Below are 8,726 nucleotides of genomic sequence, written 5' to 3'. Positions count from 1 at the left end.
CCCCCCCAATGTAACATTTTTACAAGTCAGTTTCATTTGTTGAGACATTGGGAAGAAAAGGAGGAAAGAGGTGGAGGGGGGAAAGATGAGTGGGTGTACAAACATTTTAAAACATTTTTAAATTTCTAAACATTTTTTTTTTAATTTCCCAGTTCATTATATATCATTTCCCAGAAAGCCTTTTTTACCTTACCTGACCACCACATATGATAAAAAGTACCTTCTTTTCCTTTACATTTCCAGCAGGTATTTGTACTTGTTTTATACATTTTTGCTAATTTAAAGGTAAAGGGACCCCTGTCCATTAGGTCCAGTCATGACTGACTCTGGGGTTGTGGCACTCATCTCGCTTTATTGGCCAAAGGAGCCGGCGTACAGCTTCCGGGTCATGTGGCCAGCATGACTAAGCCACGAACCAGACCAGCACACAGAAACCCGTTTACCTTCCTGCCGGAGCGGTACCTATTTATCTACTTGCACTTTGCTGTGCTTTCGAACTGCTAGGTTGGCAGGAGCAGGGACTGAGCAATGGGAGCTCACCCCGTTGCGGGGATTCGAACTGCCGACTTTCTGATTGGCAAGTCCTAGGCTCTGTTTCCAGTTGCCAGTTGCCAATCTTCTTTGGTCGCGACTGCTTCCTCTTTCCATCTTTGGGCTGATAGTATCCGGGAGGCCTTCGAAGCATACATAAACAATTTTTTCCTGGTCTTTTGGAATTTCCACTCCTTTCAGGAAATGATTTATAATGAAATGAAAAAAATGTTTAGAGTAACCTTTGTTAAAAAACCAGAAGCCTTTTTATTAGGCTTCTGGTTTTTTAACAAAGGTTACTCTAAACATTTTTTTCATTTCATTATAAATCATTTCCCAAAAGTTTTTAACCTTCCTACATTCCCACCACATATGAAAAAGTACCCTCTGTTTCTTTACATTTCCTTTTTTCAATATATATTTATTAGCATTTTCTATAATGAAACAAAAACAAAAATACACAACCACAAAAAGAAAAAGAAAAAATATAACAAACATACAAAAATGTAAAACTTAAAAACAATTAAAAACACATAAAGTTTCAATTGCTTATTTCTTTTAACTTATTTCTCAGACCTCCTCACACCTTCCCTTCTTGTATTCCAATTCAAATTATTAGCTCAGCAAATCCTTATTACTTATTTCTCAACTTTAACTTAATAATTTAATTTAACATATTATTATTTTACTTTATCTCTTTCATCCATTTCCTCAATTTATTTTTGCTAACCTTATTTTCATTTAATTTAGTTCCTTTTAAAAAACCAATATTACCTTATCCAAACTTAAACATCAATACTTATACATCAATACTCATTCTTAAAACATTTTTTCTAAAGTCGATCCAAATTCCCTTCCACGAATTTCCCCAAAGCTCCAACTTCCACCTTAAGCAAGTTTGTAATCCTTAGGTCTTCGGATCTCCACATAAGGAGATCTCTCCATTTTTCAATCTCCAGTTCAGGCCAGATTTTCCACATCAAGTTTTTATTTTCCTTTGTTGCCATCATGTGTGGCCTCAAGCTCTCCTTTGTCATCTGCAAAATTACAGCTCCTCCATCCTTTTCTTCAGGGACAACATATATCTCCTCCAAATTCTCAAAGCCCTCAAGTTTCTCTTTTTGTCCTGTTGAATAGACTTCCTTATTCAAATCCTTATCAAATTCAATAATGTTATTTACTGTTAAGTCCAGAGTTGTAACGTTTGTAGCCTTACAAACCAAAAATCCAAAAATCAAGTTAGTTTGTATCAGCTCTTCCTTGTTTTCAACAAATTGTAAGAAAATTGTAACAATTATAACCAGCAGAAGCAACAGAAACAAAGTTCTCTTTTTCCATCTTGACAGCCAATTTGACAGCTGTCAAACTCTTCAGTACCTCATCAATAGGCTTTATCACGGAGCACTCCGGGGGGGGGGGGTGGCACATCAGCTCCCAAAATTAGCTCTTTATCCTCCAGTAAAATTTCTTAAACTGCCAAACCGTGAAATTAAAATCTTTTACCAAAAAGGGGGGGGGAAGGGTTCACTCGACCTTAGTTAGCAGGCCCTTGCTTTAAATTATTTACAAGGAGGGGAGGCGGACTTCCTGTTTCCCCGATCGTGCCTAATTCAAAAATCTTTTCTTTACAATTCCAATTTCCGTACTACTCACGGGTTGTTACTTTAAAGTCCAATTGCTCACAAGAAGAAGTCAGCGCTCTCAGACAACGGCAGTGCGGCTTCACTCCGCAGGAGAAGCAGTCGACTCTCAGCACAGCACCGCTCACCCCGTCCCCGTTCCAAAGCCTTTAAAAAGGCTCATTCGCAGCTCGGGGGGGGGCGCAAATGGTGCCCGCCGAGTCACCATGCTCACAGGCTTCACCGCCTATGATTTTTGAGGGTCCCCACGTCCCCGCAGCGGCAAGACCCAATCCTGCGGAGCCGATTCCCTCCGGAGCTCAGAGGAAATCTGCCATTAGTCGATCGCGCTAACCCGGAAGTGTTTCTTTACATATCCAACACTTATTAGAACTTGTTCTATACATTTTTCTAATTTAACAGGGGTTAAATACCACCGATACATCATTTTCATGTAATTCTCTTTCAACAAAGTCCATGCAGTAAATTTCATATCTGACTTCCAAAGCCTTTCCCAATCCGTCATTAGTATGTTATGTCCCACATCTTTCGTGTGGGCATCCTTTTAAAAGAGCAGTCTTCTATTCAAATATACTTTTTCAGAAAAAGCCAGACGCTTTTTTGCTAGGCTTGATGGGAGAAGAAATTGAGAAAGCAGACCAAAGATTATTCATGTATGCTATGACTGCTGCCAGAATTTGGATAGCCCCCAAAATGGAAAATACAGGAAAGCGTGTTCTCCCTCATGGAGAGTGCGTGTTGCGGTGGGGTCTGCCGAGCCACCCCTCTGTTGCCAGGCAGGGTTTCTAAAGAGGGCCTAGGGCAACGATTGGATGGCTGGGTCGCTGGAGTAAAAGTTATGTTGCAATTTGGGTGGGAGGGGTAAAATGTTTTAAATACTCTGCACGCAGCCTGGAGCTTTCTCTTTGCTGCGTGCAATGGATCACCCGCCCACCCGCCCTAAATTAAGGGTTTTTTTTGCGCTGACCTTGCTATGCGTGCCATGGGGTCGTCTGCCATTGGGGCAGGGGCCTGGTAGGAATTTTGTCCATCTGGCTGATTGGCTGGGCCATTTGGTTTTTGCCTACTGCGTAGCAAATCGTCACAACTTGTAAGGTTGCGGTTAGGCATTGGTTATAAATTGGTTGGAGGAGGGGTTAGGATAGGCTGGGTCTGCCCCTCCATGGTTGCTGCGGAAAGGGAATTCCGTTAAAGGAATCCAGGGGCTTGCCATCTTTTCGTCTGAATCCTTGGAATGGGCCTAGGGCCGGCAAGCCTTCGGGGAGTACGTGGGGAGTGGTGAGGGCCTGTGACTCAGCTCCATTTCTCCCTGATATTGTTTTCCCTTACTGGCTTTTGGTGGTGCTCGGAAGTCAGTTCTGTCCCCAGGCGGGGGGACAGATAGCCTTAACCAATGCCTAAACAACCACTCACGTTTATGTATTTCAATAAAGTTGTGGCCAAAAACCTTAAACAAAAATTATGTGTCTGTTGTGAGTTATTTGGGGGGGGTGTGGTGGCTTGGGGACCTCAACAAGCAACTACCAACCGTGGAGGAGTGGCAAACAAAGATGGTTGACTATGCGGAACTAGCAAAACTGACTTACGGGATCTGTAATCAAGAGGAAACAAAGTTCCAAAGAGAATGGAGTAAATTTATGGACTATATAAGTGATAACTGTAGAAGTTTGAAGATGTTAGCAGGGTTGAACTAAATCTTAGGACTAGATATTATCAAGGAACTGTGGAATGGAGACTGAAATAAGAAAACCTGATGAAGAAAGAGCGGAATGAAAGATAGTAGCGGACGGATATGAAATATCATTGTATTTTGTTTGTACATATGGAATGAAAAACTAATAAAAAGTATATTGGGGGGAAAGAGCAGTCTCCTAATAATCAGATGGCAAAAAATGGCAGTGAACAAGTTAAATGATGAACAAGTTAAATCTGTGATGATAGATTGGGCAAGAGATGTAGGACATAATATAATGTTTGAGGGTTGTGAAAGACTGTGGAAGAAAGGGGTAAAGTTCACTGCATGTACTGTGTTAAAGGAAAATATAAGGAAAATGATGTACAGATGGTATTTAACTCCTGTTAAATTAGCAAAGATATATAATAATAGTGTTAATCTATGCTGGAAATGCAAAGAAAAGGGAGGAACTTTTTACCACATGTGGTGGACCTGCCCAAGGTGAAAGACTTCTGGGAAAAGATTTATAATGAACTGAAAAAAATGTTGAAATATACATTTATAAAGAAACCAGAGGCCTTTCTTCTTGGAATAACAGGTTTGGAATTGCCCAAGAAAGATGTTAAATTATTTTTGTATGCCACAACTGCTGCTCGTATTTTGTTAGCTAAAAAGTGGAAAACGCAAGAATTACCAACGGTGGAAGAATGGCAGATGAAGATGATGGATTTTACGGAGCTAGCTGACCAAACCGGAAGAGTCCGCGACTAGAAGAAGGAGGAGTATCAGGAAGAATGGAAAAAAAATTAATGGCTATCTAGTTAAACATGTTAAGTTAAATTAATTGGAAACAGCTTGCAGATACTTAATTGGCAAAGGATTATATATAAGTTAAGTGGTGAATTAATATGTTTAATTCCAAAACGAAAAGACTTAAGGATGTTAATGTTCAAGTTAAATTTTATAAGAACTGTGATTTGGAAAACCGTTCAAAGGATATACATTGAAATTCAACCAAGGGGAAGCGAGGAAGTCACTTAACAATGTTAATAAGTGTAATTTTTAATAAGGTTATGATTTTTGTTTGTTTTGTTTGTTAATTTTAAAAATTGGAAAAAAGGCTCTGTCTCTTTGTCATGTGCCTTAAAAAAGCCATGCTTCTGGGTCAAGGCAATGAATGGTCCATATAGCTTTGAGCCTTTCCTGGACGCTTCGCAGGTAGTGTAAAGTGGAAACAAGGCAGTCATGGAATATTCCGTTCACTGCTGGTTGGTCTTCTATTTCAGGTGCAGAAGATCTTGACGACCTCCCCTTCCAGGAGACTGCCCTTTGACCCTTTCCAAGAGCTTGTAGCTCAGGCAAATGCATTTGCTTTCTAGAAGAAAAGCTCTAAAGTTCAAGCTCTGCCAGAGGCACACAGCGTGACTGTGAGTATTCAACACCATATCGCACCGGTCCTGAAAGATCTACGCTGCATCCCAGTACGTTTCCGAGCCAACAGTTTAGCCTGGAGAAGAGGAGGTTAAGGGGTGATATGATAGCCATGTTCAAATATATAAAAGGATGTCACACAGAGGAGGGAGAAAGGTGGTTTTCTGCTGCTCCAGAGAAGCGGACACGGAGCAATGGATCCAAACTACAAGAAAGAAGATTCCACCTAAACATTAGGAAGAACTTCCTGACAGTAAGAGCTGTTCGACAGTGGAATTTGCTGCCAAGGAGTGTGGTGGAGTCTCCTCCTTTGGAGGTCTTTAAGCAGAGGCTTGACAACCATATGTCAGGAGTGCTCTGATGGTGTTTCCTGCTTGCAAGGGAGTTGGACTCGATGGCCCTTGTGGTCTCTTCCAACTCTATGATTCTATGATTCTATGAATTCAAAGTGTTGGGGCTGACCTTTAAATCCCGAAACGACCTGAAGGAGCGTCTCCACCCCCATCGTTCAGCCCTGAGGTCCAGCTCTGAGGACCTTCTAGCGGTTCCCTTACTGCGAGAAGTGAGGTAACAGGGAACCAGGCAAAGGGCCTTCTCGGTAGTGGCACCCGCCCTGTGGAACCCATCAGATGTCAAAGAAATAAACAACTATCTGACTTTTAGAAGATATCTGAAGACAGTCCTGTTCAGGGAAGTTTTAAAAGTTTGATTATGTTTCTATACAGGGTTTTTTTTCTGGGGGGGACGCAGGGGTACGCATACCCCTAAACCAGCGGTTCTCAACCTTTGGGAGCCCAGATGTTGTTGGACTACAACTCCCATCATCCCTGAGCTCTGGCCTTGCTAGCTAGTGGTGATGGGAGTTGTAGTCCAACAACATCTGGGGACCCACAGGTTGAGAATCGCTGCCCTAAACATTTAGTGAATCTAAGTTTGGCCTCATTCAGGGGCAGTATTTCAATAGCAGTAGGAAAATGAGAGTACAGTGGTACCTCAGGTTACATACGATTCAGGTTACAAACGCTTCAGGTTACAGACTCCGCTAACCCAGAAATAGTGCTTCAGGTTAAGAACTTTGCTTCAGGATGAGAACAGAATTCGGGCTAAAGTGGTGCTTCAGGTTAAGAACAGTTTCAGGTTAAGTACGGATCTCCGGAACGAATTAAGTACTTAACCTGAGGTACCACTGTACCCCAAACAATTTTTTTAAAAGAAAAAAGCACTGTTTCTATATGTGTTGGAAGCCGCCCAGAGTGGCTGGGGCAAGCCAGCCAGATGGGTGGGGTTTAAATAATAAAATTACTATCAATAGTATCTTCAGGAGCTGCAATCCTTCCATCTTATCCTTAGAAATCAGCAGTGAAGCCAGATTTCTTGCTACACTGTGTGTGGCTCGGCTGCCCTTAGTAGTGGCTGGTCTGCTGCCCAAAGCCAGGAGTTTCTGGCAAGAGTAATTTCAAACATTGTTCTCGGTCACAAAACCAGCCATCCGTTGGAAGGAATTTGGCCACAGCCTTTGGGCTGTTCCGCCAACCGCAGATCTCGATGGGTGACTGCAGGCTGGGCAAAGGGCTCCCTTTTTATTTGTGCTAAATTTACCCGCTGTGAAATGAACGGCACGAGCACCTGTCCCAGCTAAAAGGGCCTATCGTGGAGCCGGGCGTAGGAGGTGGCATTACACGGGTACCTTGCCAAAACCCTTCTGCGAAATACCTTGCATGTACGGAAAAGAATGCCAAGTTTGTTGCCAAATGGGTCGTATCTCACGGCAGGCATTGTGCTGAGGTCACAAGGACAGGTCTACCGTTCTTATCTAAGCAGCATCAACAGAATGGGAGGCAATACATTCCACAGCTGCAAGGGTGCTCAAACCGTAGTTTGGTTGAGATAGGAGTATTTATTGGACCCTGAGAGAGGACTTGTTGTATGTATGTACTGTATGTATGTATGTGGGATGCGGGTAGTGGTGTGGGTTAAACCACAGAGCCTAGGACTTGCCGATCAGAAGTTCGGCGGTTTGAATCCCCGTGACAGGGTGAGCTCCTGTTGCTCGGTCCCAGCTCCTGCCAACCTAGCAGTTCGAAAGCACATCAAAGTGAAAGTAGATAAATAGGTACCGCTCCAGTGGGAAGGTAAACGGCGTTTCCGTGCGCTGCTCTGGTTCGCCAGAAGCGGCTTAGTCATGCTGGCCACATGACCCGGAAGCTGGACGCCAGCTCCCTTGGCCAATAAAGCGAGATGAGCGCCGCAACCCCAGAGTTGGCCACGACTGGACCTAATGGTCAGGGGTCCCTTTACCTTTATGTATGTATGTACAGTGGTACCTCAGGTTACATACGCTTCAGGTTACATACGCTTCAGGTTACAGACTCCGCTAACCCAGAAATAGTACCTCGGGTTAAGAACTTTGCTTCAGGATGAGAACAGAAATCATGCTCCAGCAGCAGCAGGAGGCCCCATTAGCTAAAGTGGTGCTTCAGGTTAAGAACAGTTTCAGGTTAAGAACGGACCTCCAGAACGAATTAAGTACTTAACCCGAGGTACCACTGTATGTATGTATGTATGTACAGTGCTGGATTTACGTATAAGCTAAACAAGCTGTAGCTTAGGGCCCTACTCTCTTGGCCTGCCTCCCAAATATGCTTCTTCTTAATTGTATTTCACTATTAAATAGAAGCTGAGGCTCCAATACTTTGGCCACCTTCATGAGAAGAGAAGATTTCTTGGGAAAGACCCTGATGTTGGGACAGATGGAGGGCGCAAGGAGAAGGGGACGACAGAGGACGAGATAGTTGGATAGTGTTCTGGAAGCTACCAGCATGAGATTGACTAAACTGGGGGAGGCAGTGGAAGACAGGAGTGCCTGGTGTGCTCTGGTCCATGGGGTCACAAAGAGTCGGACACAACTAAACGACTAAACAACAACAACAACAACATTAATATACCGTACTTCTTCTTTATTGTATTTCAGTTCAACAATACCTTTGATAAAATACATATTTTGTTATGTGCAAATGGCTTTAGATACCTGCTGGGTCCATAAATTACCATATAGCATATATTCAACACAAAAACAGCGGCAATTTGTTGTTGACAAAGGGCAGCTGGACATATAAAGGGCCCCATTACCTTCAGGAGCTTAGGGCCTCATCAAACCTCAACCCAGCCCTACATAGATACATTCAGTGGCAACTTGGTTCTCAAACGCCTTGGTACTCGAACATTTCGGCTCCCGAACACTAAAAACCCGGAAGTAAGTGTTCCGGTTTTTGAATGTTTTTCAGAAGCTGAATGTCTGATGCGGTTGTCAGCTATTGTTTCTGGGGTGCCTGCACCAATCAGAAGCCGCACCTTGGTTTTCAAACGTTTCGGAAGTTGAACGGACATCCGGAATGGATTACAGTGGTACCTCGGGTTAAGTACTTAATTCGTGAAAATGTTCTTAACCT

Source organism: Podarcis vaucheri (assembly GCF_965113315.1).
Source record: "Podarcis vaucheri genome assembly, chromosome: 13".
NCBI lineage: Eukaryota > Metazoa > Chordata > Lepidosauria > Squamata > Lacertidae > Podarcis > Podarcis vaucheri.
Note: the sequence above shows the minus strand (reverse complement) of the source record.